General features: G+C 34.0%; 1 pseudogene; it reads right to left on the bottom strand.

Annotated features, from left to right (window-relative positions):
- Positions 1-1,618: 1,618 nt before the first annotated feature.
- On the bottom strand, positions 1,619-7,491 carry LOC101286636 (vacuolar protein sorting-associated protein 29-like; annotated as a pseudogene).
- Positions 7,492-13,522: the final 6,031 nt, after the last annotated feature.

Below are 13,522 nucleotides of genomic sequence, written 5' to 3'. Positions count from 1 at the left end.
GTTTTTTTTAATAAAAATGCCGTTTTTGGAGTATGATGGAATTTTGGAGTGTTGACTTAGATTTGTGTCTTATTTGTTCCCACCTTATTTTTTGACTGTAGTTTTCTAATGTAATTATAATTTTATCTATAATAACTTTTTCTGACTTTTATTATATTGTACTTTTCTCCGATGTATTTGTTTTTAGCTCTCGAGAACAGTATCTTACTTAGGATGCTAAATAAGTCTTGGAAGGAAATGCATGAAGGAGAATAGGAAAGTAAAAGAGAGAAAGAAGGAAACAAGAAAGAAAGAATTTTTAAACTTAGAACTCTTTCTAACAATACTGCAAATATAGGAATTTGCATAAGAATCTCACCACTCATTTTGCAACAAAGGAAAATTGTATGAAAGATGCTAAGTATTTTGCCAAAGGTCATGTATGAGATTCCTATTACTACTACAACAAATTACCTCAATTTTAGTAGATTTAAACAACACAAATTTATTTATTTATTATTCTTTAGGTCAGAAGTTCAACATGGGTCCTAATGGGTTAAAATCAAGGTCTTGACAGTTCTTTTTTCGGTCTTATAGAAGAATATGTTTCTTTGACTTTTTAAGCCTCTAGAGGTTGTAGACTAATACTCTTTTTGTCATTTTTTATTTTTCATTTGCTGGTTCCCTTGGAGTCTGCAACATACATTTATAACAACTTTAAGTCCACTTTTTTTTTTTTTTTTTTTTTGCAGTACGCGGGCCTCTCACTGTTGTGGCCTCTCCCGTTGCGGAGCACAGGCTCCGGACACGCAGGCTCAGCGGCCATGGCTCACGGGCCCAGCTGCTCCGTGGCATGTGGGATCCTCCCGGACCGGGGCACAAACCCGTATCCCCTGCATCGGCAGGCGGACTCTCAACCACTGCGCCACCAGGGAAGCCCTAAGTCCACTTTTAAATAACACAGTACCACCTCACAGGTGGTGCATGTACCTTGTAACAGAGCATACCCAATTTCTTCTTCCAGTTTCTGATAACATTGCTGTCATTCATTTTACTCATCTATAAACTATAATTTCCAAATACATTGTTGCTATAACTATTTGAACAAATTTTTATGTTAGATCAATTAACAATAAGAAAACTAAAAGACTTTATCTTTATGGATTGGTTCTTTACCACTTTTCCTTTTTTATATAGATCCAAGTTTCTGAACTGTAGTATTTTTCTTTCACTCCTAAGAACTTTTTTAAACATTTTCTTGCAAAGTGGGTCTACTGGCAACATTTTCTCTCAATTTTTGTCAGAAAAAGTCTTTATTTCTTCTTCACTTAGGATAATTTCACTGAATCCAGAAATTTAGATTGGTGGGTTTTTTCCTTGCAATGTTTTAAATATCTTACTTGCATGGTGTCTGAACACAAGTCTAATGTAATTCTTATCCTTGCTCATTTGTAGGTAGGATGTGTGTTTTCCCCCTCTGGCTTATTTCAAGATTTTCTCCTGTCTTTGTTTTATTTGCAGTTTGAATATGACATGCCTTGGTATAGATTTGTTGTTATTTATTCTGCTCAGTTTTCTCTGAGCTTCCCTAATCTGTGGTTTTTGGTCTCTCATTAATTTTGGAAATTCCTCAGCTCAATTTTTTTTTTTAAATGAAAGGTAACTGTTTATTACTGGAGAAGAGAAGAATGTCTACAAGAAAATCTAGTTTCTTTCCCCTCATGCACTACTTTGGTAATAAAGTTCCAAATATCAACTATGAAGATATTTACAAGGATAAATTTTTCTTAACATGTGACCATTTACTGTGTGGTGGACATTTTTTCGTAGAAATCATATACTTAAACTAAATATAATCTTATAGTTTACAAGAAGCTTAGAACATTGTATTAACAGAAGACGAGATTATGTTTTACTGCAAAATATTATAAAAGTGATACAATTTTGTGGCTCTTAAACGATTAATTACTTGCGTTGAACAGGGAAATGAAAAACAAAAAAAAACCCAACAGAAAAATCATCAGGACATGCCTCGCTTTATGATTTTTTGTATTCGATTCGTTCTACTTTCAGGACGTCTCTAATTAGCTGATACACACAAGTGACGACTGTAGAAGCCTGGATATCCATCAACACAAATGAAGGAATAATGTTTGTTTCCAAGGCATTATATGCTCCTGTGGCAGAACCTGGATTAATGTAGACTTTATTTTCATGCTCAAATGCTTCAAATATTTGTGTGTGTCCTGAAATAAGAATATCCACATCAAACTGCCTCTGCAACAGGGCTAAGCTGGCCATATCTCCCCATGGAATAACTTGATGTCCATGGATCAAACCAATTTTGAACTGCCCAAGAGTTAACGACCTTCTGTTCTTGATAATTCAGATTCTCATTGAAGTCTCCTCTCACAATATGAACATCGCCAGCCAGAGTCTGGAGATAGTCATAACTCTCTTCGGTACAAAGGTTTCCAGTGCAGAGAGTGTGCTGAATCATTCCTGGCACCAGCAGTTTTTTGAATTTAGCTGGCAAACTGTTGCTCCAGTGTGGGATGTGCAGGTCTCCTAATACCAACACCAATATCCGGTCACTGGGCTCCGCTCAGTCACCAGCACCGCTGCCGCCACCCTCCCTTCCTCAGATGCCTCGGCGTCTCAAATATTTTTCCATCCCTTTCTCTCTTCTTCTGGATTACATGTATTACATTGTTTATAATTGTATCATAGTTCTTGGATGTACTTTTTGATTTTTTTCATTTTTCTCTTGCTTTTCAGTTTGCGAAGTTTCTTTTGACATGTCTTTTAGCTCACTGACTCTTTCCTCAGTAATTTCCAATCTATTGATGAGTCCAAAGGGCACCCTTCATTTCTGTTATAAAGTTTCTGACTTCCAGCATTTAAAACTTTTTTCTTAGGGTTTTCATTTCTCTTCTTACGTTACCCATCAGTTCTTCCATGTTTTCCACTTCTCTGTTAGTTCAGCATACTAAACATAACTATTTTAAATCCCCAGTCTGATAATTCTAAAATCTCTGCTATACCTCAGTCTGGGTTCTGATGCTCACTTTGTCTATTGAACTGGTTTTTTCTATTTGTTTGTTTTTGCATTCATTTGTTTAGTTGTTTGCTTTTAGCATGGCTTATAATATCTTGTTGAAAGCACACATGATGTATTGGGTAAAAAGGTATTGAAGTAAACAGGCCTTTAGTGGGCGGTTTTAAGTTTATGTGGCAAGAGGTTAAACTGTGTTAATGTTTGCTATAGCTGTATGCATTAGAGGCTAATGTTTACTCTAGTGTCTTTCATTTTGTCTCCTACTTGTCTTCTTAAAAAGGGTCTGAGCTTTGCAGTCCTTTTAGCTGTAGTCCCTTATTATACAGGAGCCTGGTCTCTGTGGGGTAAGATGTGGGGTTGGGGGAGCATCCTGTAATCCTATGATTAGGTCTCAGTTTTTTAGTGAGCATGAGCTCTGAGGCTGTGACTTCAACAGTGCTTCTCAGCACTTTTTTTCCCTCTGTAGGTGAGAAGGCTAGCAAGGGTGTAACTTCCCTTTCCCAAAGTTGGTAAGCTCTGGTAAAATAGTTCCTTTTTTTTTTTTTTTTTTTTTGCGGTACGCGGGCCTCTCACTGTTGTGGCCTCTCCCGTTGCAGAGCGCAGGCTCCGGACGCGCAGGCTCAGCGGCCATGGCTCACGGACCCAGCCGCTCCGCGGCACGTGGGATCCTCCCAGACCGGGGCACGAACCCGCGTACCCTGCATTGGCAGACGGACTCCCAACCACTACGGCCCCCGGGAAGCCCATTTCTTTTGAGTGTAGTTCTTTATAAAGGGAACAGAATGTTCGGGAGTATTTCAAAATGGTTACTTTTCCTCTCCCAACTACAAGAAGCCTAAGGGGATCTTTCTCTGATCTTCAATGTGAGAAGCTGGTAAGGATCCTGGAGGTAAAACTCATAAATATGAGCTGTGTTCCCCCAAACTTGGCCCCTGGTGTTTTGATTTCAAGCTAGTTTACATTGCACCTTTGGCAATTTGTCAGTAACATTTGAAGTGTTCCCATAGGTTCTGGCTCCAACTTGGGTTTTTGCTCTTGACTGTGGTGTTGGAAAGCTGTGATTTTTGGTATCCATCTCTCCAGCCTTCAGGGCAGTGATTTATCCTTGACCTTACTTTTCTTATAGATCTAAGAAAAGTTGATATTCAGTTTCTTCAGCTTTTTCTTTATTTTGAGGAGGGAGTGAGAACTTCCACGCTCTTTACATGTCAGGCCAGAAACTGGAAGTACAGACCCCTTTCCACTTCAAAGCCAGCAATGGTCTATCAAGTCTTTCTCTGGGATTAGCATCTGAACCTCTTGAGGGAGGCATTATTCTGTCTACTACAGGCCCCAAGTTCACAGGTCAAAGAAGTAGGATTAGAACATAGGTTCCCTTCACCCTGGGCCATCTCTTTAAGTACCTTTTAAATTTGTTTAAAATCCTCTCTCTCTGTCTCTCTCTCTTCTTCTCAAAACACCAGCTTTACAATTATTTTCTCATTTGGATAACATTTTCTTTTGCCTATGACAGTTTCTACTAAAACTCTACAAATGTGGTTTCAGTTTAGACTTTAGTCTCTCTGCCTAAGATGATCCTTGATAAAAAGTACCCTGAAATTATATCTAGCAATTAGCATCAAAATCCATAGCCCTTACCAGAAGGCTATACATTACAAATTGATTTAGCCCATGAAGCCACATCCCTCTGTGAAATTAGAAGCAGTCATATAATATTGGAGACCTACAGACTATTATTGTGAACATTATAGAGATGAGAAGATAACTGAAATAAACAACTGGTACTAAAAAAAATAAACAGGGTCAGTACTTCTATGCTTCCAGGTATATAAACTCATATAAGTTCAGATATACTCTTCTGTTAAATTTCACTGGATGTAGCATCAATATTTCAAGTGCCTATTAGTTAGTTTCAATGATCCTTACATAGAAACAAAGTTTCAATAAACAATCTAATATCATTTATAAAAGGAAAGATAAGTTTTCAAACCAAATTCCTTCAACATAACATTAATATAACCTGGAATTATATGGCATGATAAAAAAAAATCTTAAAAAGGACTAAATTTGTCTATATTGCTCATAAATTTTGAAAAATTTTGAATCTTGGGCATGAGGCCCAAGTCCAGGTCAAATGGATATTCAATTCAAATTGCCATCTGCTAGATATTTTGAAACTGATGTAGTATAAATTTGTATTTAAATGTGTTTTAGTCCTCAAAATGTTCATACCACAAAATCACCATTTTGACTGGCATTAATTAGAATATTTGTCTGGCAGTATTGGCAGAAAGACCAAGAATTGAATATAGTAACAATGTACCGAATTAATTGCCTACCGTGATGGACATCTAGGGCCAAATATTCAAAGGGCATCTACAACTTCTTCTATGAGGGCAGGTTTGAGCTGTTTCAAATAATGCATACATTGCCAATCCTGTTTCAACAGAACAAAAGGATGTCAGTGGAATGCTTTCAGGGGTAAGAAGGTTGAAGAAAGTTATTTCTGACTATGACTAAATTGTAAGGCACCAGCCACACAGATTAAGAGACTGCCGCAAGTGGTTCTAGTATGCAAATTTATTTTCTGCAATTATATTCTTGAGTGTGGTAGAACTATAGACAGACAGGTTACAAAATCTATTATTTTAAAGAAATTTCATTGCATATAGCCTATATTCTTTAGTAAGATGCCATAAAAATAAAAAGCATAAGAATGCTTTATTCTATGCTATTTCATAATTTTTCATATAAAACAAAACTTAACTATGATTTATAATTACATAAAATCTATATATTTTGAACTAATATATTTCTACTATATGAAGAGCAGATATTATATTGCTATTAAACTCTTAAAATTAAACTCTTAAACTCTTACTAAACTCTTAAAATAATGTGATAAATCATGTTCTTTTGGGGCAAATATTAGATATAAAAAATGGAAGACAATAAGGAGTAATCATTACACTTTCAGGAGTTGGACAATTATTTAAAATGTCTTAGACCTATTATAATATGCTTTTCTTTGAATTTTATTTTATTTAATTTTTATACAGCAGGTTCTTATTAGTTATCTATTTTATACATATTAGTGTATATATGTCAATACCAATCTCACAATTCATCCCACAACCACCATATAATATTCTTGTAATCTAAGAATTAAAATATAGAATTAGTATAGATTATTCAGTGCATTCTCAATTATGAAGGGAAACATTACCAACAATTTGTTGTGGTTTCTTTTGGACATATGGATTTTTAAAATTTTAATTATTATAGTTTTTATAATACATATATAGTATATATATATCCTGTTAAGAGCTAATTAAATAAAAATGTTACCTACTTATTTTGTACAAATCTTTATTGTGTATATAACTCCTCAATGCAAACACTGGTACTAATTTTTGAAATTGTGTTTCTGTGGTAGATATAGGACTCATTATATCAACATATTAAAGGATCCCTGTGAATGCTTGTTGTAAGTGGTAATAAATACTTATAGCCAATCTAATATAAAGGAAATAATTTACCATAAGGTATTAATGTAAACAACTAAATTCTTTATCATCTATTTCATTATTTCTAAATATCTTCTAATTATTTAATCAAAAAATTATGAAGCTATTATGAAGGTGTTCTCAAATGAGAACACATAAATGAAAAAATCTTGAATACTAGCAGCGATATGGATTTTGAGATTTTTTTTATAGTCTGACCTCAACCTGTCTACCCCTGCAGCTACAGCTCCCACTCTCTTCCAGGTAATTTGTTTTAAATTGTGCTGTTGTTAGCATTGTCAGACAAAATACAGGGAATCCAGCTAAATTTTCATTTCAAATAAACAACAGATACTTCTTTTAGTATAGTTTGTGTCAAATACTGCATGGTTCAATAATACTAAATAAAATACTTAATACTAAAAATACTAGTCAGAGTAGCAGTGTGGAGTAGAATAGAGTATGGTATCAGTCCCGTGCAATAGTTATACTAAAAAAAAAAGAATTGTTTATTAAGAATTCAAATTTAACAAAGTTTCCTGTACTTTTATTTACTAAATCCAGAACCCCTAACCATTGCTAATTTGGTGAAGCTGGGAAGTATGTTTCCCAGAGTCTCTGTCACTGTATATAGAGTTAGCCCAAAGAGGACCTTGCATATAATTTAAATGATGGAAATGAAGTGGCCACTATTACTCCGTAAGTCTTTGAGGTCAGATATGGTAATGAACAGAGAATTGCCAATTGGGCTTCAGCTGAATCTCACTCACCACTGCTTAGCCCAGGACTCTGCATCTTGAGTGCTGATCTTTCGTGAGTGATAGTGGCCCCAGAAATTTGGTTGTAGCAAGAGCCTCCGTAGACTTCTCCAGGAGCTGGCAGGGACATGCTTGGGTTCTCAGCTTCCCCCACAAAAGCTCCAATTTGCTCATCTGTGTTATGCTTCATGAAGTGTTGTTAGTCTATCTTTGTGTCTACTCATTCAACCGATCTTTACTTCTCAGCCCCTCACTCCTGTAATATCCATGACTTTCATAATTCTCATCATGGTTCTTTATCTCTGACTAAATTCAGGTAATTATGGACAATGGAGGTCTCAATCATCTTATCTAGTTATTTTCTTTCACTGTAAATTGTCAAATGTGGCAATTTGCTTAGTGGGTATATCGCCTCCTTATGGATCATATTGTGTTAAGTAAGCGAACCTTCTTACTATTACCCCTATCAATCCATCAGCAAAAGGTTTGTTTCCTATCTTGCAATGTTGGCTGCTGTTTTATAGATGTTATTTCCCAATGGAGGTAGGATTAATGGAAGAATAATGTTTTCCTTAAACTGGTTAGTTGAAGGTGCCACTTGGACATATTGGGATCCTCAGACCAGTTGACCAACAAGCAAAGAAGCAGGTTAGCATACTGGTTGAAGTGGCTTATTCTGACTTTATAGAGGAACATAGGTTTACAATGGAAGAAGTGCATAAAATGCCTGGAATTCAGGAGAAACTTTGAGTTGCTTCTAATCGATAGAATATGGTGAAGTCAATGTGGTTATCACTCCTTTGGTTATGTTACATTATTTAGGGCTCTGTCTTAGCTGATTGCAGAGAGATCCTCTCCCGCTTGTCTTGAGGAGACAAGATGTTATGACAAGACTGTCTAAGGAGGGAGTAACTTGGAAGCAAACCGTGGACAGCCTCTAGGAGCTGAGGGCCTCATTTTTACAGTTGCAAGGGATTGAATTCTGCCAACAACCACAGGGGTTTGGAAGAAAACACAAGCTCCAGAAAGAAAGACAGCCTGGCTGACACCTTGACTAGAGCTTTGTGACACCCTGAACAGAAAAACTAGCTAAGCTATATCTAGATTCTTAACTCACAGAAACTGTGTGATAAGGAATCTGTGTTGTTATAAGCTGATAATTCTATGGTAATTTGTTACACAGCAATAGAAAATTAACATATCCCAGAACACTCATAATGATTCTGCTTTCCTGACAAACCTGATTGATTCCCACTTCATGGTACATACTACAGTTGGATTTTTTAGAGTTTTTCCCCAGTTCTTTTGAGATATAATGGACATACAACATTATATATGTATAAGGTGTATAACATAATGATTTCATATGTGACTATATTGCAAAATGATTACCACAATAAGATTAGTTAACATCCATCACCTCACAGTTACAATTTGGTGTGTGTGTGTGTGTGATGAGAACTTTAAAGATCTACTCTCTTAGCAACTTTCAAATATACAATAATACAGTATCACTAACTATAATCATAATGTTGAACATTACGACCCCAGAGCTAATTTATCTTTTAAGTTTGTACTTTTTGACCAGCGTCACCTAATTCTACCATCTACTATCCCCCACCTCTGGCAACCACAGATATGATCTCTGCTTCAGTGAGTTTGTTTTTTTGAAAAAGTCCACAGATAGGTGACCTCATCCAGTATTTGTCTTTCTCTGTCTTACTGACTTATGTCATTACTGTTTCTCCTCACTAAACTGCAAACTTCATGAAGGAGTTTCTTCTTTGTATCTCCAGTCTCAATATACGAGGTACCAAACGAATAGCTGCAGAGTGACAATGACTGACTGATCAAATCAGTGAAGTAACGAACAAATTATGATTCCATATCAGATTTTGTTTGGAAAGCGAGAATGAACCATGAGAGCTAAAATTGTCCTTATTCTCTGTAAGGATAGTGAATTGCTAACATTTCTAATTACTAGCATAAAGTTGCTTCAGGAGAAGTTTAAAAAATCATTTTAGTTCTCTGATTATGAGTCATCATGATATACAGAGTTTGACATTAGAATCACTTGAGGTACTCATTAAAAAATGCAGACTTACGGCCCTTAACTCAGGTACAATGGTTTAGGATTTTTCAGAGTGGGTCTCAGGACATGCTTTTTACACAGACTCCTCAAGTGATGTTTATTCACACAAACATTTGACAACTATTTCTGGAGAAACATGACTTTCCTTTTACAAAATTTTTAAAAAATATCTGTTTTTACATGAAGTAGGTTCTTCACTGTGCAAACTAGAAAATCAAAATCTCCTATACTTATAATTAGGTAATAACAATGAGTTCATATACTGTTGCTTAAAGTCAGAAGACAGTTGAATTGAAGAAATGAACGAATTAGACTAAGGGATATATGCCAACAATTGAAAAGGATCATCTAATGACCATGTAGAACTACAATTTCAGAATTTTATTTTATGTATTATGTGTTAAAAATTACACTCTTGATTCACTTACTTTTTGAAATGTTAAAATTCAGAAAACAATATTTTTTTTAACTTAACTGTGAACATAATGTCAGATTGTTAGTGTTTTTCCATAATTTTAAAAAGAAACCCCAATTCCATTTCTGTTAATTAGATCTCAGGTTTATAAAAAGAATTTTAATATTTATGTCTTGGTCCTTGTTGAAAGGAGGATATTCTGTTAGCATTTCACTAGTATAATGATATATTATCTTTAAATCTACTCGTCAAAAAACCCCATGAGTCATTCACTGAAAAATGAGTAATCAAGAAATTCTTTAGCGTGCATTGTTACACCAAAATCAATAATATGTTTTATAGAAAATATTCTGATCAACTTTTAATGGTAAATGTATTTATATTATACTTACTAACATAAAGCAATTACAGTTTTCTAGAAACTTGAGAGAGTGTGAGAAAGCTGTACACTAGTACAAAAGTAGAAATGGTTTATAGTAGTTTGTAGGAATTAATGTTTAATAAAAGGGTAATAAATTTATTTCAATATTATAATACCAAACACTAATTTGCCTTTAAAACATATAAAGTAATTAAAGTACATGATGTTATTTCTTACTCGCTCACCTATCCACATCTCAATGTGTTTTGCAAAGTGACATGAAATGAGTTAATTCTTAAGAAAAATAAGACTTAATTACTAAAATTGCAATATAATAAATGGCTTCAAAATTGCATTTTTTGTACTGTATGTTAATTAACTTTTTAAAAATTGATTTTTAAACGTACTTATAGAAGTATTCATTTATGACCTTTCCAGTACCAACATTTTCTGATTAAAAGAGAAAAACAAAAAAGCCAAAAAACAGCTCTCCTAAATTTTGAAATTGGGAAGCTTAGTAGATATTGTGAAAAAATGGAAGACTGGAAAAAAGCCTGGCAATTCAATCAGGTGACATTGTTCAAATATAGAAATATCTCTTATCAGTATATTACTAAAATGCAGTGGTTTATCGGAGTTTTAAAAGCTTAAATAAATAAATATGCAGGCAAGATAACATTTTAAGAACACGATAAGTTAAGATTTAGACAGCCACCCATAATGTATGTGTTAGTGGCAATCATTTTATTTCAGAATTGATCTATCGTAAGTATACTTTGACAAATATATGTATTGTTTATAATGTTATATATTTTAAAATGTTAATAAGTTTAGATTTTTTAAGAAAGATATTAAGAAAACAATTATATTGCAGTGATGACAAATATATTTAAGATATACTGTGAAGTACAGTAAAAATAGTACTGGGCAAAGAATCAGAAACCATACCATCTGCACATTCTCACCAAATTATTAGCAATTTGATCTTGGATAAGTTAAATATAAAATGGAGTTAAAAATTAAATATGATGATAATTAAGTTGGTTCTTAAACTGGTCAATATTATTAATGAATATTAAATGCTTAACACTCATTTGTAAAGGATGTCTTTTAATTATTTGTGCATTAATTCACAAAATACTGCAATGTAAGTTAAAATTTGAGACCAAATACTATCAGATATGTTTTTAAACTGATTTAATTCTATCAAATAATTATAAACGCAACATTGCCAACTGATTAAATTTAGGCTGTACATATAAATTTAACCTGTACATACATGATAGAAAGACATTCACAATTTGGTATTAATTTTGCCAATTGAGTCCAATTATTTCATTAAGTTTACAATTATAGATTTTCAGTGTCCTTGACTTTTAGAATTTTAAAGTAGGAATGACTTATCATTTCTAAAATCCAGCTAATGAAACTTAACTTTCAGTGGCCCTCAGGGACATAAGACCCTTCTAGGGTCTTGTTATTAAAAGTGTATTCCTTTCTTAAATTGGGCCCTCGATATTGCATAAGCTTCAGGCTTCAGGTACTCATATACATTTCCAACTACTAAAGAGGGACTCCTTTATTTCTCTTTTTTCCAGTGTATGTATGTCTATATGTGTATATAGGTATGTATATAGTTATTTATATATGTATGTGTGTGTCTGTGTATATCTGCTGTTGTTGTCTTTTAATATTTAAATATACATATTCCTCCAAGGGAAGAATTTTAATAGACCTAGTTTGAATAGCTTGCCTATCCCAAAAGTTAGGGGGAAGAGCAAATCAAACTGTTTTGAAGCTGAATTATAATCAGTCTTGGAATAGGAAGACAGAACTTCTAGAGGAAAAAGTTGCTCTTCCAAACAATGGTTGGACAGACCAAACATCAGAGGACAAACATCATATATATGATTAGAAAACAGGGCATGAGTTGGTAGCAGGCAAAAGATAAGCCTAGGGAGAAAGCAAATGCCAAATCACAGGAGCCTGTACATGTGGTGGCAGTTATGTTTTATGGAATTCAGCTGCAGAACCATGTACCTTGTTATGGATTTTGTCAAATGAGGCAATGCAGCTAGAGTTTAAGGAGAGGGATAAGCCTTGATCTGTCTTAGAAAACTGAATGTGTTACGTGACTTTCATAGAAAATGAGACAGAGAAAGAAACCCAGATTTAAAGGATGAGAAGACAAAAGAAAGTCTAATTATAACCATTTATTTTGCATACAGAATAATATCTGTAGTGTTCTGATGACTGATACATGTATTTTACTAAATAGTAAATCAATGGTAAGTTATTTAACGTATTTTAGTAATGGACCAATCTTTTATTATTTTGAAATTATTTACAGGACTTTTTTAGAGATGTATATTTTGTAAAAGAAGTTCAGCACAAACAACATAATTATCTCATTCCAGCTTTGAAAACTAATTTCATCTTGTAAGAATAACAACATTAGACATGTAAATGAAGAAAACACTTAAATGATGCTATCAAAGGAAAACAATTTCCTGCTGTTAATTGAGTGCTTTGACAAAATTCAAGATATATAAAACTGTGAAATATTGATCTTCAATGATGATAACTGCAGTTCTATTATTAAAAAACTAAAATACTGATTTAAGAAATTCAATTTGATGAATGTTTGTGAAATAGAGGTGCAGTTGTTTTCTCTACAAATATTGACCTCTACAGAAAAAAAGGTGGAAAAAATTCTTGTTTTTCCTGCTTTAAGCAAATCACTCTATGGTTTTGTGTATGTGTGTGTGGGATACTTGCATTAATATCTTTATAAAAGAAAAGCAAGTTTTTTTAAATCTTTGTTGACCTGAAACAAATAGACTGCCACATATTTCTCCAGCAAAGATGAGTTTGCTGGGGATCAACAGAGAATTTCAATTCAGGGTCTGCAACCATGGCGAGTCACATGCAAATTCCCTGCATGGCAAAAGGAGAACACTTACAGAAAGGAAAGGGAAGTTGGGAGGGCCATAGTAAAGAGTCCATGGTTTTTCATTGGCTGAGTCCTTGCCAAGAAGTAAGAGTCTTCCTTCTTCCTCTTGGGCTCTGCTATTGCCTCAGGGCATGAGAGCTCCCCTTCTGGTCTCCCAACTATTTAATTGAAGTTTCTGTTTATTAATTTTCTACACATTCAACCCTAATATTTATCTTAATAATTTTCAGTCATTTTAATCTTTCTAAAAATCTGACAAGTGTATTTGTAGCATTCAGTGCTGACCAAATTTCATATAACTTTTTCACTCATAAACTTATTCATTTCACACATATATGTTGCTCTATTCTATAAGATTTATAGATTACAGGGATACAATGAGAAAAAAAGTTTTTACTTT

This window comes from Orcinus orca, chromosome 3 (assembly GCF_937001465.1).
Source record: "Orcinus orca chromosome 3, mOrcOrc1.1, whole genome shotgun sequence".
Classification (NCBI taxonomy): Eukaryota; Metazoa; Chordata; class Mammalia; order Artiodactyla; family Delphinidae; genus Orcinus; species Orcinus orca.
This window is presented reverse-complemented; position numbering and strand designations above follow the sequence as displayed.